This window comes from Amaranthus tricolor, chromosome 10 (genome assembly GCF_026212465.1).
Source record: "Amaranthus tricolor cultivar Red isolate AtriRed21 chromosome 10, ASM2621246v1, whole genome shotgun sequence".
Taxonomy (NCBI): Eukaryota; Viridiplantae; Streptophyta; class Magnoliopsida; order Caryophyllales; family Amaranthaceae; genus Amaranthus; species Amaranthus tricolor.
In genome coordinates this window covers 19,263,975-19,291,326 of record NC_080056.1, presented here as the reverse complement: position 1 = coordinate 19,291,326, position 27,352 = coordinate 19,263,975, and the positions used below count along the sequence as shown (strand labels likewise).

General features: G+C 34.1%; 1 long non-coding RNA gene and 1 pseudogene across 1 annotated transcript; both read right to left on the bottom strand.

The window, feature by feature from the left end:
• Nucleotides 1-2,181: 2,181 nt before the first annotated feature.
• On the bottom strand, nt 2,182-26,625 carry LOC130825032 (probable carboxylesterase 5; annotated as a pseudogene).
• On the bottom strand, nt 17,004-21,377 carry LOC130825033 (uncharacterized). Its single transcript, XR_009046824.1, has 3 exons — nt 21,007-21,377; nt 20,773-20,879; nt 17,004-19,979 (listed from the first exon to the last, which is right to left on the bottom strand). It is a non-coding gene; the product is annotated as an uncharacterized LOC130825033 (long non-coding RNA).
• Nucleotides 26,626-27,352: the final 727 nt, after the last annotated feature.

The following is a 27,352-nucleotide window of genomic DNA, read 5'->3' as shown; positions in this document are numbered from 1 at the left end:
CACAATTCTCATACACAGTTATTGAAAACCAGAAAAAGCAAGAGATACAATCTCTTCCGTTCTAGCAAACGTTGGTGTTCAATTGATTCCGGTAGACTGAATAGAGGAGCAACGTTTGAGGCTCTCCATATTATCTTATCGCGTTATTTTCGTGGATTTCACGCTACAAAGGTAATATAGACTAATCCTTTTTGTATGATTCATATGTTTGATTATGTTTATGATCCTGAGATAGATGTTAGGGAAGTGTTTCCTGAAATTCCGCTTTAAGCATCCATCGAAACCCAACAATATTTACAGTTGTGATTTAGTTTGTGATGTCGCATGATAATGATGATAAGTAAAATTACGGTTGTGAAAATGGGGGTAATGTTGTATGAATAAGCTATTTTATCAAAAATTATTTTAGCTTGTTTGACCACCTCAATCCTCTAATACATTAAATAAGCTAAAAATTCTTCAATCATCTCTTTTACCAAAAATCACCAATTACTTCTACATAATGTCACTTTTTTATATTGACTAATAATCACAAAGGATTTACTATTCTCTAGTTTGGATACATAATTGTAAATCGGCAAAATTAAACTTATTTGTTGGAATTGTGTTATCAATGCATTCCCTTATAACAAGAATTATCGAGAAAAATTATCTTGTGATTGTGTAGAGTCGAACTATAGTCTCTAGTATTTTCGGTCACTTTAAACCTGGTGAGATAGTAATGCTCTTCATCCTTGAATTTATCTTGATGTGCGAATAAAACATACTTTGAAATAGTACTTGAATTCTAGTACTCTGTATGTATGCGGCTAAAATAAGTATTAACCGAAACCGAAACACTTATATAAAATTATATGTAATGTTGTACTCTTTTGAACCTCTTCATCAATAAGAAAAATAAAAACGACATTAACTTCATTCTGCTCGTTTCAATGATAAACTGTATTAATTTTTATTCTTCATATTCTAGTTTCTTCCACAATATTTATAAAGATATGATAACTTTGAGTCATAGTAATAATTAGTTTATGTAGTGTTCGGGAATAACTATTTCATTTCACATTGTAGATTTCAATTATGAAATTATAAATAAAGAATTTGAGAATGACAAGGTTTTGGTAGTCTTTCTCAAATCCTCTACTTTAATGACTTTAAAAACAATGTTAGAATTCTATTCAAATCCAATAGTTTTCAAACATGGCATTAAAGAATTTGGTTCTTTAACAATTTATTAGTTAAAATGTTTGAAGGATGAATGACTATTGTGTCTAAATCATCATGTATTTATAATATGACAATAGTAAACCCTCAATTTTGCGGAAAGCTAATAAACCAATGTTTTATGCTATGATTTTGGTAGTGTTAGTGTTATAGTTTCTCATAACTTTTGAGAAATCTTTTATATTAAGAACACTTTTTAATAAAATATTCTACAAAGACAGTGAGCACATTTTGTGGCTGAGAGTATTTGATAGTATTGTTTACTTTTATATATTATAGTTATTCTAATGGATGAAAGATCGTTTTGCAAAGATTTTGAGGTTTACTTTAGCTTAATTAAGCGGGCTAATGTATATAAGAGCAACTTTTGTATGTAAAGATCCTCTTACGGTAACACAACTCTATAATAAGAGTGTAAATTTATAACATGAGTGTTCTAATATCAATAAGTGGTAATATTAAAAATAAAGATTTAAGCAACTTACTGGAGGTAAAAAGCCCCTAACGACAACTATAACTGCAGGAATGTGTTAGAAATTAGGCAAGGATTATTCTGTAGATTATTCACCAAATATTTTGCAATTATTTGTTACCTTATTTACTAGCTTTATTTGTGTATAAATAGTGATTATAATAGCTTAATCAAATAATACAAAATCAGTATTTACTGGCCAAAATATTTTTTTTGCATTATTATTTTCCTCATGGTATCAAAGCCAATGGTGTTTTTCGGTAATCTATAATCAGCTTACCTTATCGATTTTCATGATCTACCCAAATAACTTAACTGAAATGGAAATAAATTTCAGTTATCTTCACCAACACCTTTGTTGCAACTTGAACAGTTAAACACCAACAAAAGTGCGTTTAACTTCGAAATTTATTTTTAGATGAATTATATAACTGAAGTTGGGAAACTCACCCAACTTCACAAAACAACCAAACTAGAACTCAGATCGGGCACATACACAAACAAAAAATTGAAATCTGCCAAATCAAAGTCACCCTTTCCTTTCCTTCTTTTTTTCTCGGCTAATGCAAATTTCTTTCATACTGTTATGAATGGTAGTGTGTGACTTGAGTGCATATTAAAGGGTTGAATTCATGAGTGTGACTCTTGGATGGTGGTAACTAAATGGGTGTAATTATGTGTGGAGTATTCATGAAGAATTATGGGTGTTAATGAAGAATAATGAAGAAAATGAAAGGGTTTGATTTATGTATGCTCGATCAAGATTCTGACTAAAGAATCTGTAAGGTCGCTTGACCCACTCGCTCGACCGAGCGAGCCATTTTTGTGGGTCGAGCGGTCAGACAGAATGCCCCAGTTTTGGTTGATACTCGCTCGACCGAGCGAGCTCTCTGATCCTGTCAAGCGGATCCTCTAATATGCATGGGATGCTTGTTTTTCGACCTTTCAAATCCTTAGAGTTATTTCATAGTATTCATTACTCAATATTAACTATGTATTCAAGTGAGCTATTCATCTTCATGTACCTAGTACTATAAATAAGGTTCTCATACTCACACATCAAACACATAAAACACAACCCCTAAGCCAAACACATAACCTCTTTTGTTTTTATCTCTATCTCAATTGTAATTCTTTATTAAGAAGTGTTGTTTGTATTCTTTTGATATAATATAAACAGAAACTACACACCACGGAGGACGTAGCCATCATTGGGTGAACCTCCTTAAATCTTTGTGTCCTTTTTAGTTACATTGTCAAACTTTATTTTGTTCATTGTTGTTTGTTCTTTGCATCGTAATGTTTTTGGCGATCATTTTCAATTGGTATCAGAGCCAAGTTGTTTTTACGGTGTTTTAAGAAATTATTATTTGAGAATCATGACTACAATGAAGCTCGACATTGAGAAGTTTGATAGAAATGTAAATTTTGGCTTATGGCAAGTCAAAATGAGAGCCATTTTGATTCAAAATGATGTGCATAAGGCCATTGATGGTGTAGATAAGATGCCGGAAGGAATGTCCGCATCAAGATGGGAAGAGATAGACTCAAAGGCATTATCGGCAATCCAATTATGCCTTTCCAATGAAGTTCTAAGAGAGGTTGTTAAAGAAACAACAACCAAGAGTATATGGGAGAAGTTGGAATCACTCTACATGGCCAAGAGTGTTACCAATAGGCTACTTTTGAAAAGTAGACTCTACGATTTACGCTTGGAGAAAGGTAAACCTTTGAAACCTCACTTAGATGAGTTTTATTCCATTGTTATGGATTTGCAAAACATTGATGTCAATCTTGATGATGAAGACTTGGCAATTTATCTTTTATGTTCTCTACCCCCTTCTTATAAAAATTTTAGAGAAACTCTACTTTATTGTAGAGATAATTTGAGTAGTGATGATGTGAAGAGTGCCTTAACACAAAGGGACCTTATTGATTCACAATTATCACAAAAGTCACAAAGCAATGCTAGTGATGGTTTGTTTGTGAGAAGGAGGTCACAAGAGAAAGGTTCCACTAGTGGGAGTGGAAACAAGGGTAAAGGGAGGTCCAAGTCCGTTAGGCCAAATAAAAATAAAACTTGTAAGTATTGCAAGCTTAAGGGCCACATCAAGAAGGATTGTTGGAAGCTTAAGAAGAAAATTGAGAAAGAGGTTAGGGAAGGAACTAGCAATGCTAATGCTAGTTATGTGAATGATAGTGATAATAGTGATGTTCTTGTTGCCACTCATGAGTACAAAGATAATAAGGAATGGATTCTTGATTTGGGGTGCACGTTCCACATGACTCCCAACAAAACTTTCTTCCATACTTTTGAAAGTGTTGATGGGGGAAATGTTACCATGGGAAACAACACTACTTGTAAGGTTGTTGGGTTTGGGAGCATTAGAATGAAAATATATGATGGGATTTTGAGGACCTTAACCGATGTAAGGTATGTCCCGGGGTTGAAAAAGAATCTTTTGTCTTTGGGTACTCCAGATAAGATCGGGTGTAGAATCACTTGTGAAGGTGGAGTTATGAAGGTTGCCAAAGACTCACTAGTTGTGATGAAAGGGAAGTTGAATGGGAGTTTGTATACTCTTCAAGGTTCAACCATTCTTGGCTCGGCAAATGTATCCACAAACACAATGTCCGATCATGACACCAAACTTTGGCATTTGAGGCTTGGTCACATGGGCGAAAGAGGTATGTTTGAACTCTCTAAACAAGGTTTATTTGATGGGAAGAAATTTGGGAACCTTGGTTTTTGTGAATATTGTGTTTATGGGAAACACAAGAGAGTTAGTTTCAAACCCGCCGTTCACAACACTAAGGAAATTTTAGATTATGTCCATTCCGATTTGTGGGGGCCTTCTCGAATGCCCTCCCTTAGTGGTTGTAATTACATGTTGACCTTTATTGGTGATTTCTCTAGGAAAGTTTGGTGTTATTTTATAAAACATAAAAATGAAGTGTTTGATGTCTTCTTGGAATGGAAGAAGATGATTGAAAAGAAAACCGGTAGGAGCATCAAGACCTTAAGAACCGACAATGGTCTTGAATTTGTTGATAATAAATTTCTCAAATATTGTTCTAATAAAGGTATTGTTAGACATAGAACTTGTGCAGGATGTCCTCAACAAAATGGTGTAGCGGAGAGGATGAATAAAACATTGTTAGAGAGGGCTAGATGCATGTTAAAACAAGCTAATTTGGGGAAGCAATTTTGGGCCGAAGCGGTGGCTACGGCATGTTATTTGGTCAACCGTTCACCTCATACCGCCTTCTAATTAAAGTCGCCACAAGAAGTGTGGTACAACACTCCGGTAAACTATTCTAGTCTTAGAATTTTTGGTTGTCCAGCTTATCCTCATGTAAATGATGGTAAGTTAGAACCTAGGGCTAGAAAAGGTATTTTTATGGGATATGGAGTGGGTGTAAAGGGGTATAGGGTGTGGTGTAATGAATCAAAGAAAATAATTGTTTCTAGAGATGTTGTTTTTGATGAAGATAGCATGCTTGTATCTAGTGTTGAAAAATCTTTTGATAATGATGTAAACGATGATGCAAAAGTAGAGGTTCAACCTTCTAATATTGATGATGAGGAAAATTATGATCGATGATGTTCAACAAAGGTCTCCTCCTTTGTCCACAACTAGGCAAAGAAGGAAGATCATGGCTCCAAGGAGGTATATTGAAGAGTGTGATTATGTGGTTTATGCTCTCAACATTGCTAGCGAAGTCGAAGGGTTGAATGAACCAAGTACGTACAAGGAGGCTATGGCCTCAAATGACTCAAGCAAGTGGTTGATTGCTATGAAGCAAGAGATGGAGTCTCTTGCAAAGAATGAAACTTGGGATATCGTTGTTGCACCAAAGAAAAAGAAAATTGTGGGGTGCAAGTGGATATTCAAGAGGAAGGAGGGTCCTTCTAGTGATATTCCTCCCATCTACAAAGCAAGGGTAGTTGCAAAGAGATACTCTCAAATTAAGGGTGTTGATTTTCATGAGGTTTTCTCACCGGTGGTGAAACACTCTTCTATAAGGGCATTGCTTGCTTTGGTGGCGATGAAGGATTTGGAGTTACATCAATTGGATGTAAAAACGGCTTTTCTTCACGGTGAGCTCGAAGAAGAAATCTTTATGAAGCAACCGGAAGGTTTTGAGGTAGCCGGTAAGGAGAGTCATGTGTGTAGATTGAAGAGGTCATTGTATGGGTTGAAGCAATCTCCAAGGCAATGGTACAAAAGGTTTGATTCGTTTATGATTTCACATGATTTTATTAGAAGTTCTTATGATAGTTGTGTCTATTTTAAGAAGTTTGAAGATGGTTCTTTATTAAATTTGCTCTTATATGTTGATGACATGCTAGTAGCATGTAGTTCTTTGTTTCAGGAGGAGAACTTGAAAGAGTTGCTTTCAAGTGAATTTGATATGAAAGATCTTGGTGAAGCCAAGAAGATTCGCCTGACCTTTTATCCATTGTCTTCCCTTCTCGCACTCATATTTCTACTACTGTTCATTTAAAAAATTGTGTTTTAATTCTTAGTCTATCTCATAAATTGTTATCTGTTAGTCAATTAACTAAAGATCTTAATTATACTATTCTTATGACCTCTGATGGATGTATTATATAGGATGCTCAGACGGGGACAATTATTAGGCGTGGTACTGAGAAACGAGGCTTATACTATGTGGACGGGGCGATTCAAAAAGGCCACACTTCGCTTGCTAATGGGTCACTTGATCATCAATTATGGATGTGGCACCGACTTCTAGATCATCCTTCCTTAAGGTACTTAAAACTTCTTTTTCCTTGTTTTTCTAATTGCAAAACATACTTGAATAATGAATGTTGTGTCCTAGCTAATAGCTATATTAAAGTGTTTGTTTTAATACATTATGATGTTTGGGGTCCTGCTCCTAAATGTGATACACATGTTTTTTGTATTATGTCTTGTTTCTGGATGATTGTACTCGGATGATTTTGGTCTATTTTTTGAAACAAAACTCTAGAGTTCTCATGCAATTTCAAACTCAACTACAAATGCTTCGGTTTGACAATGGGGGTGAATATGTTAAGTTGAACATAAAAAACTTCCTTTCTGACAATGACTTAATTCACCAAACCATCTGTCCTGATATACCTCAACAAAAGGGGGCTGCGGAAATGAAAAATTGTATCCTTCTCAAAATTACCCTAGCTCTTCTGTTTGAATCACATGTTCCCACTAATTTTTGGCCAGAACTCATTGCTACTGCCTCTTACTTGACTAACTGTCTTCCTACAAAATCTATAAATTTCCAAACCCCTCTACATACTCTCTAAACTCATAACCTTATTCCTTCTTCCTACTCATGACCTCCCTGTGCTTTTGGTTGTGTTGTCTATGCTCATCTCCCTAGCGGCATAGGAATGAACTTGAACCTCGGGCTATTAAATGTGTCTTTGTGGGTTATAAGGTTACTTACAAAAGGGTATCAGTGTTTTGACCCAGTTCATAATAAGATGTATACCACAATGGATTGTGAATTTTTTGAAGAGTCCTACTATTTTTCCAAGCTTGGTCCTCAGGGGGAAAGTGTTAGTAATGACCTAAGCTAGATGACATATCTAGTAAGGGTGGACCCTCCAGAGCGAGTAGGTAATAGCGTTGACAATATTACTGACCACATAGTATCTTCATCTCAAATCTTTCCTGTCCTATCTGATGAGCATCCAAATGAGCCAGAGGTAACACCTGAACTTGCACTTTTTATTGATGATATGCCTAGTATGCCCGGTACAATGCCAACTGATGAGATATCATTTGATGATGTGCTTAGTGACTTACTCAATGTTGAGATATATAACAAGTATGAGTTACCTCAAAGGATCACACAAGGTTCCATCGAAGAGTTACGATCAAAAATTTGAGGCATAAAGATCTCAATATCTAGTGAGTAGAGAGAGTAAAAAAGCTCTCTCACAGTCAATCATGGCCTTTATTGCTTCTTTTTATTCTAACGTTGTAAAGAGGCTCTCCAGCATCCAAAATGGAAAAGGCAATGGAGGAAGAAATACATACTCTTGAAAAGAATGAAATATGGGAGAGATGTAAGTTGCCAAAAGCAAAGAAGACAGTTGGATGCAAATGGGTATACACGATCAAATATTTGAATTATGGTATTGTTGAGCGGTACAAAGCCAGATATGTAGCACAAGGATATACTCACACTTATGGGGTGGATTACTGCGAAACATTCTTTCCAGTGGCCAAAATTGATACAATCCTGGTTATATTCTCTATTGCTGCAAACAAAGATTGATCGCTACACCAGTTTGATGTGAAGAATAATTTGTTAGAAGTGTATATGAAGGCTCCTCCGGGCTTCTCTAGTAACTATAATCCAAGGGCAAAATGTTGATTGAAGAAAGATCTATATGCTCTAAAACAATCTCCAAGGGCATGCTTTGGTTACAAACAAAGCATTTCTGACCATACTTTGTTCCTTAAGGCAGAATGGTCGTATCACGTATTTGATTATTTATGTAGATGAAATGATCATTACTGGAGATGATAAATAAGAAATTCGACAGCTATTTGGCAAGTTTGAGATGAAGGACTTTGGGCAACTAAAGTGTTTTCTTGGCATCGAGGTATTGAGGTTAAAAGGTGATGTCCTTATTAGTCAAAGGAAGTACATTATTGACCTGTTAGCAGCAACAGCATGGTTGATTGTAAACATGCAGTAACTCCCATCATTGCAAACAATGGTCTTCAGATGATTGAAGGTGAAAAACTAGTAGACAGAAGGCATATCACAGAATGGTTGGCAAACTAATCTATCTCTCACACACAAGGGTAGACATTGCATATGCAGTTTGAGTAGTGAGCAAATTTATGCACCAACCACAAATACAACATATGACATCAATGATGAGGATTTTTAGGTATTTGAAAGGCACAAGTAACAAAGGCATGTTATTCTAGAAAAATGATCAATTAGACATTCTGGCTTACACGGATACAGACTGGACAGAAGATCTAGATAATAGGAGATCCATTTCTAGGTACTTTACATTGGTTAGAGAAAACTTGGTTACATTGAAGAGTAAGAAGAAAAAGGTGGTTGCTTTACTAACTGCAGAGGCAGAGTTTTGTAGTATTGCTAAGGGCATAGCAAAATCATATGGTTAAACAAAGTTATGAGTGAACTACACTTTCCACAAAAGAAGGCATGTAGCCTGTTCTGTGATAATAAAGTAATCAGTATATTTGGAAATCCAGTTCAACATGACCGTACTAAATATTTGGAGATTGATAGACAATTTATTAAAGAGAAATTAGAGCAGATTATAAGACTTCCTTTCGTAAGATTAAAAGATCAGCTGACTGATATACTTACGAAGGCAGTTACATCTGAAGCTTTTGAGCGGACATGGTGCAATTTAGGTATTGGTGACCCGAAGATCTATTTTGAGGGGGAGTGAAGGACTGTGCTGAAATTAGGCTAGGATTATTCTATAGATTATTCACCAAATATTCTATATTTATTTGTTACCTTATTTACTAGCTTTATTTGTGTATAAATAGAGTGAAGGTTGTAATAGCTTAATTAAATAATACATAAGTATTCACTGGCCAAACACTTTTTTCACATTAATCTTTTGTTCAATAACATGTTTACCTTGAATTATTTTAGGCTTGCGAAGACGTCGTTCTCGATGGTTTGCCTTTTTTACGTTATGTTTTTGTATTTTGTTCTTTATCCATTTGGGCTTAGCAAGGGTTTTATCTTAGATTGTTTGACTTCCTCCCCTTTTTAGTATAACTCTTTTAATGATAAATTTATAAAAACAAAAAGTTACGAAAATAGAAGGTTTATTTGATTAAGTTCATTAATTTAGTCTAATTTAAAACCGATGAAGTTTGTATGTGTACGTGTACTTAATAATCAAATCTTTATGATGTTTTTTACCAACATTGAATTGAAGTGGTTGAATTCAAAATCAAAGGAATTGATTTGCCATTAGAAGATAAATTGATCTTAGCAATTAAAACAATGGATCAAGAACTCAAGAACAGTTTCATTTAACATTGCAAAACCGCAGTCCAATTGAACCAGTAAACAGTTGATAATTATTATGATGCTTTTAATACAATTTATAGCTAATACCTTGTCTAAGACTCAAGATCCTGATGCCTTTTGCGAACAGCTACAGCCTGAGGATCCAGATGATCAGAAAGAAGAAAGCAATGATCTTTTCCTTTGTTCACCATCATCTCAACTCTCCCTTCCCAACCACTGGTCTTCAAATTTCTCCATATACTTCTCCCCAATATTATACAATCCAAATCTATCACTTTCAGCAAGGATTACCAACACTTTATTACATCCAATCCTAGCCAGATCCTCTACAGCATGCTTCATCTTAGGATCCTGAGGCCCTTCGTTATTTGGACACATACATACAATTTTCGTCTCCCTCCGCAAAATAAGGATGAATCAAGATCATCCCTTCCACCATAGCCTCCCCAAGAAGTCCCAAAGACCCTACTTTAGCTAACCAAAAATGAGACATATTTCCACCTACTGAATCTCCACTGATAAAAATTCGGTGAAGATCAGCGTGATGATTGATCAAGGTGTCAGGTCCAGAGCCGTTATTGTGTGATGCCACCCACTGGAGTGCAGCCTATGCTTGCTCATAACAGGCGGGAGTTTACGCTCAGGAAAAGAGACTGTACTCAATTGAGACTGAAATGACATTAGCTTTAACAGTAATGTCAGCCACAAAGCGTGTGTACTCTTCTGAGAAAGCAGACTCTGTACAGTAGGCTCCACCATGGATGTTGTGCGATAGCAAAAGTAGATATCGAAAATTAATGATTGAAAGCAACAAAGATTCAAATAAACAATAAAGAAAATCACACCGAGAAATTTAGCATGTTCACTATCAATGTAATAGCTACATTGAAACAGCTCAAACAAACGTAAACAGTGTAATAATACTGTTTATAAAGTATAGCGGAAAACTTATAGAAGTATGGGCTGAATCCGAGCTGTGGCTCGAAAGCCACAACAAACCAATATCAGAGTATTTAAAAAAAAACTTTACATAACTTTACTACAATTAATTACAAACCATTTATAAGCTAAGTCTATACATTATAAAATATCTAAATTCTTTTAATTTTACAACACATGATTTGTCAAAATATCATTATAAATTAAGTTTTCAAAAATGATGTCCTCTCTATCGCGGCACATGACACATAAAAGGAGCAGCACATCCATCCACACTAAAGTTGGCAATCTGTAGATAGATCTTTTCCCCATAAGGGATAAGCCCTATTAAAGAGTGTCAACAATTGAATTGTTGAGTACTTCAACAAACTATTATATTTATATACAAGTCATTAACAAACATTTCTAATTAAATTCCTTTGCTCATTTGTTAACTCTTTATAAAAACATTAATTTATCAAAACCCAAACTCTTTTAAAAGACCGTTTGGTATCAACATACATACGAATAAGAATCTTTAGTTCATAGTGAATCAAGATACGGCTATTACTTTACAAGTTATAGTGAAATCAAAATACGACTATTACCTTTTAAGTCAATAGCGAAACAATACAGCAAATTAAACATGTTTTCATTGCGAAACAAACAAAACTGTATATACCAAACGTATTTATTTATAACTCATATTAAAACAATAATATAACAATACTTTAAAACGTGGGAATATAATGGACCGTCAGGAAGTAGGCTTGATCTAAATCCTAAGAATACGGGTGATCATCATCACCGAAAATCCGGTTCTTGCAAGAAAGAAACGGGATCGCGGGCTTGAGACCAATCCGAATAACCATTACCTATTATCAAGCTATATGATTTCATAATAATCCAGATATAAATATCCGTTTCCAATTACCAAAAACGGACATTTTTTCAATGTCGAAGATTTTATTATAAAACAAAACAATAATTTAATTGATTTTCTTTGAAATCAATAATCATCACTAGATTTACAAAAAGCGTATTCGAAAAAATCTTTGGAAAAAAAAAGGGCATTGGGCAGCGTTAAAAGCCTTTTCTTTAGCAATATCTATTGCTACTGGGAATTCCAAAAGTTTTTTTGTAAGAAAAATAAGTAATCAAACCTTGGAATAATCCAAATCCACGTGACTCAAAGAAAAAAGGTATACCAAATTCGGAATAATTTCCTTTTTTATTTAGAATAAAAAATATCGAAAAGAAACGATTTAAATTTTAAATAAGTTTGGATTTACTAAATATTTCGAACTATATAAAATTGGGACTTTTTGTTTATGATATGGAAAATAACAACTCTTAAGCCGACCATAAAATAGTACTTTTTGTTTGAAAAACTATATATAGAAAATATTTCATCACCTTTTTTTGAGTCTATTTTTGTTATTTATAAGATATAAGATGGGGATTTTTTTCCCCATCAACCCTTAATCAACCCTTTAATATATTTATATATATTTATTTTGTCACAATACAATAAAAAAAACTCAAAAAAGTTTTTTCTATCTATTTTGTAAAAGAAGACAAATAGAAAGTGGTTCCACTTTAACTTACGGAAGCATTATTTCTTGAAATTGCTATATTCTCTATATTCCCCCGTTGAAAATAAATAAAAAGCCCTTTAAATTTAAAACTTTATTTTAGTTTTACTTGAATATTATATATATGTGGAAAGAATTTTTTTTTTTTGTTTTTGAAAAACGTTTCAATAGAGATCCGGATTTTTTTATATGCTATATCGGGTTCAATACTTACCCGTAAAAATTCTACCAATTTGTTTATTTTGTTTATTTTGGATAAAAAACTATCTATTTAAAGAAAAAATCCATTCGATGCCGTGTTGAATTTTGGATCCAAACTATTCGATTTTTTTATGTAGTGAAATAATCTATGTATTTGTTATTTGTTAGTTTTGAAATCAGCTAAAAAATTATTTTTTTTTATCAAAAAAAGAAAGTGAGAAAGACCTTTATTGAGGTCTATCCTGGGCTGAAACGAAGAATCTTCTAGTTACAAGGTTTTATTTCAAGAAAACATAAACTATACAAAAGTCCGTTGACAAATTAAAAGAGTACTATAAATTAAATTAAAAATTGATTTAAAATACAAAAAAAATAACGAAAAAAGTTATTATTATCATGAATATGAACCATTTCAATTTCGGTTTGCAAATACTTTTGTAGTCATTTTGATTTAATTGAAATGGTTCAAAAAATAAAATATTATATTGAATTAATCTCGACGAATAAATAAAAATGGGTTATTATGATTTCAAACAAGCCGCTATGGTGAAATCGGTAGACACGCTGCTCTTAGGAAGCAGTGCGAGAGCATCTCGGTTCGAGTCCGAGTGGCGGCATGACATTGTTGAAATTCTTAAAAAATTTCAACAGTCCTATAACCTATAATAAATAATGAAAATGCATTTTTCTTAAAATTTTATATTATGATTTTTTCCACTTTAGAGCATATTTTAACTCATATTTCCTTTTCAACGGTTTCCGTTGTAATTATACTCCATTTGATAACTTTATTAGTCAATGAAAAAGTAGGACTATATAATTCATTCGAAAACGGCATGATAGTTACTTTTTTCTGTCTAACATGATTATTAATTACTCGTTGGGTTTATTGGAAACATTTACCATTAAGTGATCTATATGAATCATTAATCTTCCTTTCCTGGAGTTTCTACCTTAGTCATTTGATTCCATATTTTTTAAAAAACGATAAAAATTCATTAAGTGCAATAACTGCGCCAAGTGCTATTTTGACTCAAGGATTTGCTACGTCGGGCTTTTTAACAGAAATGCATCAATCCGCAAAATTAGTACCCGCTCTCCAATCTCAATGGTTAATGATGCATGTAAGTATGATGGTATTAGGTTATGCAGCTCTTTTATGTGGATCATTATTATCAGTAACACTTCTAACGATTACATTTCAAAAATATATTTTTGATAAATGAAAATATGTATTAAATAAGTCATTTTTCTTCGCTGAGATTCAATACATGAATGAAAAAAGCATTAGTGTCCAAAACACTTCGCCCTTTTATGTTCTAAATTATTACAGATCCCAATTGATTGAACAGCTGGATCATTGGAGTTATCGTGTTATTAGTCTAGGCTTTATCTTTTTAACTATGGGTATTCTTTCAGGAGCAGTATGGGCCAATGAGGCGTGGGGATCGTATTGGAATTGGGACCCCAAAGAAACTTGGGCATTTATCACTTGGACCGTATTTGCAATTCATTTACATATCCGAACAAATAGAAATTTTCGGAGTGCAAGTTCTGCAATTGTGGCGTTTATAGGTTTTCTTATAATTTGAATATGCTATTTTGGGGTCAATCTATTAGGAATAGGGCTACATAGTTATGGTTCATTTCCATTAACGCTTAATTAAATGGAAGAAAAGACCTTACAAATACAAATATAGGACAAGACATAAGCAAGTTTATTATAAGCAGGTGAGAACCGTTTAAATCATGATTTAAACGGTTCTCACAAACGTTAAACATGCCTGATTCGAATTGCGATTCAGTTTTGTTTCTTTGTTATGTAAAGAAAACTTCCTTTTCATTTGATTTAATCAAATGAAAAGAAATCCATCTATAAAAAAAATTCGATACAATAGATTCCACTTTCACAACTGATAGTGAGAGAACGAAATCTGGGTAAACTCCAATACCTAGTACTGGCAGAAAGATAGAAGTCGAAACAAACAACTCTCACGGCCCAACAGCAAAAAAGTAAGAGTTTGTACTGTTAAATAATTTATATCCATAGAACATTTGACGTAACATAGATAATAAATAAATAGGAGTTAATACCATTCCAATTGCCATTCCAAAAATAATTAGTATCTTAGGTATTAATAAATATTTTTGGCTGATAATTATTCCAAAAACTACTATTAATTTTGCAATGAAACCATTCATTCCCGGTAGTGCAAGGGATGCCATTGAAAATCTACTAAAGAGTGTGAATATTTTTGGCATTTGAATCGGTATTCCGCCCATTTCATCGAGATAAACAAGACGTATTCTATCGTAACTTGTTCCCGCTAAGAAAAAAAGTGCAGCACCAATAAATCCATGAGAAATTATTTGTAAAATGGCCCCATTAAGCCCCGTATCAGTTTTAGAACTAATTCCTATAATCATGAAACCAATGTGAGATACAGAGGAATAGGCTATTCTTTTTTTTAAATTACGTTGCCCGGGAGATGTTGAAGCTGCATAGATTATTTGTATTGTGCCTATTATTATCAACCAAGGAGAAAATATAGAATGAGCGTGAGGTAATAATTCCATATTGATCCGAATCAATTCATATGCTCCCATTTTTAATAAGATTCCAGCTAGAAGCATACAAGTACTATAATGTGCTTCTCCGTGGGTATCTGGAAACCATGTATGTAAAGGTATAATGGGCAATTTGACAGCAAAAGCAATAAAAAAATCCAATATAGAATATTATTTCTAATGCTACAGGATACGATTGATTAATTAATGTTTCCAAATTTAATGTCGGTTCATTGGAACCATATAAACCGATACCCAGAACTCCCAATAATAGAAAAATGGAACCCCCTGCAGTATACAAAATAAATTTCGTAGCAGAGTAGTGACGTTTTTTTCCTCCCCACATGGATAAAAGTAGATAAACAAGAATTAATTCTAATTCCCACATTAGAAAAAAATAGTAAAAGGTCTCGGGACGAAAATGATCCTATTTGACCACTATACATTGCTAACATTAGGAAATGGAATAATCGAGAATCTCGAGTAACCGGCCAAGCTAGAGTAGCTAAAGTGGTGATGAATCCCGTCAGTAAAATGGGTCCTATCGAAAGTCCGTCAATTCCTAATCTCCAATGGAAATCAAAAAATTGGATCCATTTATAATCTTCTGACAGTTGGATTAATGGATCGCCCGGTTGGAAATGATAACAAAACGCATAAGTTGTTAGAAGGAGCTCTAAAATGGATATACATATAGTATACCAGCGGATAACCTTATTTCCTCTATGAGGAAATAAGAAAATTAAAGAACCTGCAAATATGGGTAAAACTACAATTGTTGTTAACCAGGGAAAATAATTCGTAGTAAAGACAAGATACACTTGGGCCAAAAATACCCGTACCCAAAAAGATATTTTTTGGGGTACGGGTTTTTGTCGGTAAAAAAAAATCCAATGATAGAATAAATGGATTCAAATGGAATTTTCTAAAACGTATCAATAAGCTAGACCCATACTGCGAGTTGTTTCATGCCATAAATAAACTCGAACGCTTAAAAAATCTGTTGGACAAGCAGATTCACATCTCTTACAACCAACACAATCCTCTGTTCTTGGAGCAGAAGCTATTTGTTTAGCCTTACATCCATCCCAAGGTATCATTTCTAATACATTTGTGGGGCAAGCTCGGACACAGTGAGTACATCCTATACATGTATCATAAATCTTAACTGAATGTGACATTGGATCTATAATTTTTTTAACTTCATTAATTTTCGTTCTAGTTCTAGTTCTAGTAAAGTAAATGAAATACATATTAAAATACCAGATGAATAAATTACCAGACGAATCGATGATTTCCCAGAAGTTCGATCTAATTCTGGATTGGATCGGCGACTTATTAGAATATTAGAAACTAAATATAAAATAGATAAAAGTAAAAGAGGTCCAAAATACTTTGATTTCTTACATTTGTGAAAGTATATCTTAAAGTGTGATATCTAGGAATTTAATTTGAATTAATGATTATTCAAATTTCAATTTCTAGAATAAAATTTTAGACTAAAAAAATGAAAAAATAAATACTATAAACTATTTATTCAATAAATTTGATTGATTGATACGAATTGATTTTTTGTTACGATAAATTGAAGAAACAATAGCCGGGCCAATAGCTGCTTCAGCGGCTGCAATAGCTATAAAAAAAATTGAGAAAATATTTCCTTTTAATTGGCGACTATCAAAAAAATCAGAAAATGTTACAAAATTTAGATTAACTGCATTCAATATAAGTTCAAGACACATCAGACCCCGAACCAAATTTCGACTCGTGACTAATCCATAAATGCCGATCGAAAATAAAAAAGAACTCAAAACAAGTACATGTTCGAGTATCATTGACCAACTCCTTATCAATCTCTATTCATTTGAATATGAACAACAATTAAACCCATTTGATTAACTAGAATATAATAAGTTATAACACAAAAAAAAATGAAGAACAAAAAAATGATATGATAACAGAATAATAAATTGAATTAAACCAATTTGATTGACTAAAATGAAAATGAATATGATAAAATATCATTTTTTTTGATTGCTATTTTAAAAAATCAAATGAATTATTATTGACGAGCCACGCCAATTGCACCTATTAAAGCAACTAAAAGAATTATTGAAATGAGTTCAAATGGAAGAAAAAAATCGGTTGATAAATGAATTCCTATTTGTTGACTAGCGCTTATCAGATCTTGTTCTAGAATCTGATTTGATTTTGTAGTCCAAATAATCCCATACTAGGACGTATTTAGAATAGTAATAGTTAATGAAACAAAAAGACTTGCACAAACCAATAAGGTAATCCCGTCCCCCACAGTCCACAGACGGAAATCTGTGTCATATTCCGGACCATTCATGAACATTACAGAAAATATTATTAATATATTTATAGCTCCTACATAAATAAGGAGTTGTGCAGAAGCTACAAAATGGGAATTTGCTAGAATATATAATAAAGATATACAAACAAGAACCAATCCTAACGAAAAAGCAGAAAAAATTGTATTGGTAAATAATACTACTCCTAGACCACCTAATATAAGGCCCGACCCCAGAAAAACTAAAAGAAAATGGTGTATTGGTCCAGGTAAATCCATTATATGTGAAATAAGAAATAAAAAAATCGGAATGTTTCATGATTTTATTGACTTGAACAGGAAAAAAAAAGTTGCATTTTTGATTTTAAATCCTAATGCGTATCACTTGATGTGAGTAAAGTAAAGTTATTGAACCTATCGCATTGGTTTGGGTAGTTCGCAACTAAAACTATTTAAAACCATTACAATTACAGTAAACATATTTAAAATCCAAATAAAGTTTCGATTTTCACCAATAAATAGGATTATTGAATAATCAAAATTTATAGTTATTGAACAAGAAAAAAAATAGAAATTTAATAATTGAGAATTGCTCTTCAATCACGGAATTGCTCTTTTGGTTGAGGTGAATTCAAAATTGGTCGAATTGTGTAATCATCAGTTATTGATCAATATCATAAGTCGAAATTTGATTATAATTTAATTCGTGAGGATCATAAGTCGAAAGCTCATATTCTTCAGTCATTGATAAACAATTTGTTGGACAATACTCAACACAATTACCACAACAAATACAAATTCCGAAATCAATGCTATAATTAAGCAACCGTTTCTTTCGAAGATCCGTTTCCAATTTCCAATCAACAACGGGTAAATCTATAGGACATGCACGAACACATACTTCACAAGCAATGCATTTATCAAATTCAAAATGAATTCGACCACGAAACGCTCAGATGTGATCAATTTTTCATACGGATATTGAATAGTTACGGGTAAACGATTAGCGTGGGATAAAGTAAACTTACTTTTCATTGATGTATCATATCATCGAGATTCAACTCAAATCACGATGTCATTTTCTTGTTCTTGAATGGGTCTCTTGAAATTGTTTGGTTTATGCTCTACTCCGGGTAACGATCTGCCCGATTTCGATTTGACCATATAGAACAAATGTTTCCATTACCGCTTGTTTTTATTTTTTTTTTGTTAAAATTCCCCTTTTTTATTTACTTCATATCTTTTCTTTCGTGAATTTCCATATTCAACAGATTAATTACTTTCATTCAAATCATTAAAGTTGAGAGCGCTATTTTTAATTTCAAATCGAAAAAATTAAGAGTTAAAGTAAATAACCTATATAATACAAGCAGTAATTTTTAATATATTCCCGATTGGGATTGGGGTTTTTATAAACGGAGCCTGGATACTTCATTTTATTGGTCCAACCGAGCCAACCATAAATTATTCTAAGTGAGAATTATTAACCTGAATCCCCCTAAAACTAAAAAACGGATCGAATTGCATTTCACGCTCCAAATTTTGGATGATTTAATCAATCTTTCTTGGGCGAAATGGAGGATATCTCAATCGGGAGAGATAATGGGGAAATCCCATATGACCCAATATATCTGACAAGTCGCACTATACGTCAACCCAAGATGCATCGTCCTCTCCAAGACCTCGAAAGGGAACTTTTGGAACATCAATAGGCATTAAATGAAAGAAAAAATAATTAAGTATTCTATTTCACTTTGATGTGGAAACGTAATAATGAAGGTTATTTTTTTTATAATATCACTTATTAATTCTGTTTTCTGCATATATTAGAAAGGTTTAGTTTAAGAAAAAATTCTTACCAATATAGCCTTCCAATAATGAACAAGTATGAAAGCATTTACTGATAGAAGATGGTATCAACTCCCCATTGCGTATTGCTACTTATAGGGTAAAAAATAGATTTGTTTCTCTTTGTACCTACAAACATAATTGTTCTATTATTACCAACCGAATAGAAGAAACATTAACCCTTGTTGCTAGATAATCGATTGAACAAAAGGGATCCATTGCATAGTTATAGTCTTTTCCAATGCAATAAAGTTACAGTGTCATTTTTCTTTGATATAAGGGGTATTTCCATGGGTTTGCCTTGGTATCGTGTTCATACCGTCGTATTGAATGATCCTGGTCGGTTGATTTCTGTCCATATCATGCATACAGCTTTGGTTGCTGGTTGGGCTGGTTCGATGGCTCTATATGAATTAGCAGTTTTTGATCCCTCTGACCCCATTCTTGATCCAATGTGGAGACAGGGTATGTTCGTTATACCTTTCATGACCCGTTTAGGAATAACCAATTCATGGGGCGGTTGGAGTATTACAGGGGGGACTATAATGAATCCCGGTATTTGGAGTTACGAAGGTGTGGCTGGCGCGCATATTGTGTTTTCTGGCTTGTGCTTTTTGGCAGTTATTTGGCATTGGGTGTATTGGGATCTAAAAATATTTTGTGATGAACGTACAGGAAAACCTTCTTTGGATTTGCCTAAGATTTTTGGAATTCATTTATTTCTTTCGGGGGTGGCTTGTTTTGGTTTTGGTGCATTTCATGTAACAGGCTTGTACGGTCCCGGAATCTGGGTGTCCACCAATCAATTTATCATCAACCATCGACATGTAAAAACTTGAGTTACAATCAATGGAGTTTAACTAATTTTACACAAATCTTAAATCTCAATATCCAACTTATATCAACTAATCAATCCCCAATTAATTCTTATGTTCCCAAATTTATACTTAAATCAAACACCCATATTAATCAGATAAGAACCATAACTCAACAACACCAATCAATAAAGAAGAACAATAACCCAAAATTAATCTCAAATACCCAATAAATAACCTTAAACATCCAATTTATTTCACAGTTTCTAATCCCACTTCATAAATTCCGTATTAGTATCATATCAGGACACTTTGTTAGTATTTTGGTCATAAATTCTTCATACGAACTCATATAGGGGCGATTTAAGTGGCTACGCGACCGTGACTCAGAACTCTACAATTCTTATGCAGACACTAAAACCCAAAAAATATCAAAACTCCCCTGAAAATGATAAAAGAGAAAAGTGATTCTCGATTTTTCATGACAGCCTATTAGTATTTTGGACAGTACTCTCTCATACGAGCTAATTTTGGGGTGATTCAAGTACCCATTGGACCTCTACAAATATCATGCAGTAATCAAAACCAAAAATGACTCAAACTATCTCAAAAATAGTCAAACATATTCGGACAGAAACTTACTCAAATAAAATGACCTTTACTCTCCACTTTGAGCATGAATCAACAACCATTGTTTATACTTAAGAACTTAAATCTACTTTAAAACATTCAAATTATACTTCAATAGATTAGTTTGTGAGTTACCTTTGAGCAAGTTAAATTTCCACACAATCACATAAAACTTCAAAACCAAAGATCCACTTCAATTGCTAGTTCTTCAATGACTTTCTCAAAATGGCAACTTCTTAATACTACAATTATTCCAACAAAAAGACATTCTAAGAACATAGCAAACAACAATTTAAATGTCAATTTAAGGTCCTATTGACCATTAAATCAACTTGCAAGTAAAATCAAGAACACATAGAAAAGACTTACTTCTAATCCAAAAAGAGATGGAGATGATGATCTACTTGATTTCTTCAATCCCAGAATTATCTATTTTCAAAAACAACTCCTAATTAGCTTCTCATAACCCTAACTTGAAATTGGGGGTTTTCAATATAAACACATACTACTTAATTCTTGATGGTCTTTGAATTTATGCCAGAAAAGTAGATTAAATTTCAGATTTTGGGCTGGTTTTATGCATAAGAAGAAATGAAATTTACTACTTTACTTTGAAGAAGAAGGTTAATATGGAAAAGTGATGGGTTTTTGCTTTGTCCAGATTCGGACTTTAGGTAGAAATTGCTTCAAGGTGAGTCATAAAATTTTTGAGTGAATCATAAGGTTAGGTGGCACTTACATGAGAGATTTGGCTACTCATACTTATCACATGTATGAGGTGTATAAAAATACCCATATTTTTCATTGTATAATTTATTTTATCCCCAAAAATAATAAAACAGATATCTAAAATTCGTAGTAAAATTTTACTTTGAAAATGACAAACTCATTTTACTTATTAAAATAATAATCTTTTAACGAAGACGTTTTTATAACTAAATCTCCACCGGCACCGAGAATTAACTTTCACTATAAACTGGGAGATTACAAGATGAACACGAGACACCACAACAATGGCTCTCCGAACTTTTCTCTCTTAGTTTCTCTCACTTTGTGTTGCATGCATGTGTAATTCTAAGATAATGGGGTCTTTATATAGTATACCTCGTAAAACAAGGAAATTAGGTTAACAATTACAAAAAAAACAAGCTCAAAAATTAAGTAACCGTCAAAAGAACGTGGAAAAACTAAATCCCGCACAAAACGCACTGCTCCGCGCCAAAACGCATTCTGTAAGTTGCCTACAACCTAAAGCCAAAATAGAAAAGTGTCAACCACGGAAGGTTGAGTGAGAGATCCAATCCACATAAAACAATTATTTTGAACTTAAAAAATGCTTTCATAAACAGAGAGAAGAGAATAACACGTACAAGCTTAAAAAACAAATCCTAGACCTTCGTCCGCCCTAAATATCTAGTTGAGAGGATGCTCCATAGCTCTAAGACTATGTCTCTCCCGGGTGATGCTACCAATATCTGAATGGCAACTCGCCTCAAAACATAGCAGAAACCCAATTTCATCCTGCTCACAATATAATATCATGGAGGATAGACTTATGGTCTTTTAAACATCACTCCGTCCCACAAATAATCAATCAAATGTTCATCATATCAGTTTTATCAAAAAATATATAATTATCATTAAATCACACACACAAGAAAAGATATAACGTGGCCACGCCATTTTTAGAAGGGGACCACAATCTACTCACCTCGATATCTGTCCTCAGGTGCCAATTACCAATATTTAACCAATCTACCAAGTAAACACCTCTATAAATCACAACCTTATCATAACAATGTATCAATCACCTATAATAATTGGATCAAAATATACTACTTTATCCGTAACTCTCATTTTAACCAAATTATATCGATAAGGATCTCTCTCTAATGATCAAACTTAAAAATAATATTATATAGGTTAGCTTCTTAAACCATTACGACATTAATTCTTAAGCTAATCAATTTATCATTTTGATCTCATGAGTTAAACATATTATTATTAATTAGTTTAATGCTAAATTAATTCTAAACTTGGAAGATATAACTTATATCCACTAAAATACTAGATTTAGTCTTCAAATCATTAAAAACTTAACATGAAAAATACTAGATGTACCTTCTGTACAATGGCGAGATGCAAAAGAAAGGCTTCGCGTGGGCCTCGCATGATAATAACAATTGTAAGGAAACTTTGTTCTTAGATAGAAAGTAGAAGTATTTGTTAGAGCAAGTGCCAATAATCTTAACAATGACGTTAACTTTAAACATTTAATCGAACATGCTTTGTCTTGTACTTTAGAGAGGGTCGATAAAGATGTGTCGAATATGGGTGGTTTAAGGTTTGGAACGGTTGATGAGGGTTGCTTGATCGAAGCAACAAGAAGAGGAACAGGCTGTGTGTGGCTCGACCAGCCGCTCGGTCGAGCGATGAGTGGCTCGACCGGTCGAGCGGGTGTGGCTCGGTCGAGCAACAGGTCGAGCAATGTGAGCAGTACAAGTCAGTAGCTTCTCTGGAAGCTCGCTCGGGTCGAGCGGGAGTGGCTCGGGTCGAGCGGAAGATCAGAAGACTGCATTGGATGCTGTTTTCGTCAGAATGTGAAATGACTATGCAATTGAATGGGTGCATTACTTGCTGGTTTATTGTAATGTTTATTGTCATAGTTAAATGGATGTTAATTGTGAGTTTATGGTGATTTATGAGGGAATACTAAGGGTGATGAATGTCTTGCCTATAAATAGGATTCATCACCCATAGTAACATACACCACAAACACACATATTGTTGAGAGGGCTATTGCATTGTTAGAAACTTGAGAGTGTTCTTACTTTGCTTTAGTATTTGTGATCTTGAGAGATTGTTCTCAAGATAAGGGAGGTTTATTATTCTTGTAATTGTTGAATTCGTTATAATAAACTTTATTTGAGGGGGAGGTATCCAAGATACCTCATAAACACTTGTGTTCATTTTGCATTATATTTTCATTTGTTTTTCTTTGTTGAACCTCTTTGAGGCTTGCGCTTTCAATTGGTATCAGAGCGGGAGTGCTTCTTGGGCTATTTGGGGTGCAAAAGTGAGGTTAAAAGAACAAGAAAAAACACAATGACTGACGGGAAGAATTTCTCTATTCAATTGTTTGATGGAAGAATTAATTTTTCCATATGGAAGAGCTCGGTGGAAGATGTTTTGGTGCAACAAGGCATCGATGATGCTCTATTGAAGGAGAAACCAAATCATGTAGAACAAGCAAGATGGGCACTAATGAAAAAGAAGGCGGTGAGCACAATCCGGCTTGCCATTGCACCCGAAATCAAGTATCACTACTTGAAAGAGACCGACCCCGGTGAGTTGTTGGAAAAATTACAAAAGGTGTATGCTTCCAAATCCCTAACAAATAAACTTTGCTTGAGGTGGGAGTTGTATCAACTCATGAAGGATGAAGATACAACAATGCAAGACCACATTAACACATTTAACAAGTTGGTGTGCCAATTATTAAATGCCGATGAAAAGTTATCCGATGAAGAACAAGCGTTACTACTTTTGGCTTCACTTCCCAAGGACTATAGAAACATAGTCCAAACATTGCTCATAGGTAGGGATTCTATCACTCTTGATCAAGCATTGGCGGCGTTGAGAGAGAATGATAGGTTCATGGTGAGAAGTGAGGGAGAAGTAAAGAAGGATGTTGGGGAGGGCTTGTTGAGTGAAGGTTCTAATAGGGGAAGAACCAAAGAGAAGAAATTTCAAGGAAGGGGTAAGTCTCAAGGGAGGGGTGACCTTAGTGACAAAGAGTGTTACTATTGTAAGAAAAAGGGGCACATACAAATGATGTGCAAAGAGTTTAAGGAAGACCTTAAGAGAATGAGAAACTTAAGGAATGAGAGTGAGAGTAGCGGGAATGCCGCTCTAGGCTTTGTTGATGATGATGACTATGATGAGGTTCTTCTAGCTGATGGGGGAGTGGATCATAGTAAGGAATGGGTAATAGACTCCGGTTGCTCATTCCACATTTGTTGTGAGAAAGAAAAATTTACTAAGCTTAGTTATGGGGATTATGGCCTTGTTACTTTACCAAATGATGAAAAGGTGAAAATAGAGGGTATTGGTGAGGTTTTGATTGAGACACATGGAGGTGTCAAAAGAAGACTTGGTGATGTAAGGTATGTACCTAAGTTTGAGAGGAACCTTATTTCATTAGGTAGACTTGAGAGTAAAGGATGCACTTTCAAAGCAAGTGGAGGGGTTTTGAAAGTCATTAGAGGGAGCATGGTGCTCATGAAGGGAGTAAGGAGTAAGAGGAACTTGTATGAGTTACAAGTTAATTGTGGTAGCCTAGGCCACAAAGGTGTTGATGATGGTGTGTTTGGGTCAAGGAGAGTTACTTTTGAGGATGATAAGAATATTGGACTTGAGGGGGAGATTGTTAGAGCAAGTGCCAATAATCTTAACAATGACATTAACTTTAAACATTTAATCGAACATGCTTTGTCTTGTACTTTAGAGAGGGTCGATAAAGATGTGTCGAATATGGGTGGTTTAAGGTTTGGAACGGTTGATGAGGGTTGCTTGATCGAAGCAACAAGAAGAGGAACAGGCTGTGTGTGGCTCGACCAGCCGCTCGGTCGAGCGATGAGTGGCTCGACCGGTCGAGCGGGTGTGGCTCGGTCGAGCAACAGGTCGAGCAATGTGAGCAGTACAAGTCAGTAGCTTCTCTGGAAGCTCGCTCGGGTCGAGCGGGAGTGGCTCGGGTCGAGCGGAAGATCAGAAGACTGCATTGGATGCTGTTTTCGTCAGAATGTGAAATGACTATGCAATTGAATGGGTGCATTACTTGCTGGTTTATTGTAATGTTTATTGTCATAGTTAATTGGATGTTAATTGTGAGTTTATGGTGATTTATGAGGGAATACTAAGGGTGATGAATGTCTTGCCTATAAATAGGATTCATCACCCATAGTAACATACACCACAAACACACATATTGTTGAGAGGGCTATTGCATTGTTAGAAACTTGAGAGTGTTCTTACTTTGCTTTAGTATTTGTGATCTTGAGAGATTGTTCTCAAGATAAGGGAGGTTTATTATACTTGTAATTGTTGAATTCGTTATAATAAACTTTATTTGAGGGGGAGGTATCCAAGATACCTCATAAACACTTGTATTCATTTTGCATTATATTTTCATTTGTTTTTCTTTGTTGAACCTCTTTGAGGCTTGCGCTTTCAGTATTATTGTTGCATCTAATCAACAAGAAATAAAAATTGTTTTCTCGGAGGGATAAAAGGATTAGGGTTCGCACATAATTGGATGTGTGGAAAATATCCGAAGGAATTAGGTTTAAGTGTATTTATAAAGTATAATTAGGTTAGGGTAAATTAGCCCAATCTTTTAGATATAATCAATCCAATAGTATAATTTTCTCCTTATTCAACCCAAATATCTCTCCAACAACAAATCCTACAATGAGTTAGATATATTCAACCTAAATATTTATTTTCTCCAATAACAAGTCCTACAATTAGTCAAATATAAATCAAATAAATATTTTTTTTCTACCGAAATGATACTAGATTTGGGGACCAAAATTTCAAAGTATTACAGCGCCCCACGTATATCTCCGCAGCCCGCGCAATTGCGTTCCATCACCTTTTCGACTCATCTCTTGATTCATCATAAAACCCGATCTAAAACTCGATTCAAGTCACAAAATCCCAACAATGAATGTAGAATAAAACTGAAAGTTTAATTCCTGAAGATGTACAGGAAGGGAAAAAATTTTGAATAGAAAGATCCAAGGAGATATCAACATCTTTGATCAAAACATCAGTGGAAGAGCAGGACGACGGAGGGATTTTAACAACAGGAGGCAAGAAGACATGAATCCGAAGGTCTTTAAGGACATTAAAGAACATGAACTTTTGGGCAATGTCTGAGTCTGTGTAGTTCCAATTAGATGTATTTATGTTGGTGTAAGAAGGCATATTTTGTTTTTAAGTGATCTTTATTTCTAGCTCGTGAAAATGATGACAAAAATCAAATGGATATTGAGGATTTTACTCTTGGGTTTATAGAAATTTGATGTGATATTAATAAGGAGGGTTTGATATTGACTTTTAAGCATGTTTATTTACGTTCCAGCAAGTCATTTATTATTTTTGTATCAACATTCACCCACTTGAGGTAACGATTTTGTGTATATAAATATGGAGCTGTAATATTCACAAAAAAATCAATACAAATAGTATTTATTAAACTTTAATTTCGCACTCTTAAAATTTTCATGGTATCAGAGTTGTAAGTTTGATCCGGGATGGAACAACTAAATCGAAACTCTTCATTTACCAGAGAAAACTTACCTCAGATAAAAATCAGCGGCCAATGACTGTCACTAACTCTATTATTGCAACCAGAAAAGGTTAAACCTTTTTTCGGTTATAAAACGAGTAAGTGGAAAACACTTGAAATACCGTGAGTGGGAACGTTATCTGGAGCGGCGATTCGTGGAAGGAAGTGACTTGAATTTTCTGCAATTCAACACGTTAGCCTTGTCCGGGGGTGATTTCCCGGAAAGCCCCTCCGACGCTCAAGTTAGAACCGGGATGTGAGATTAATGAACAAATAATTATAGATTGAATGCAAGAGCAGAGATATTGGGGTTGAGATCACTTGTATGGGGGTAGACTAATGAAATGGAGTGTGAGTAAGAAT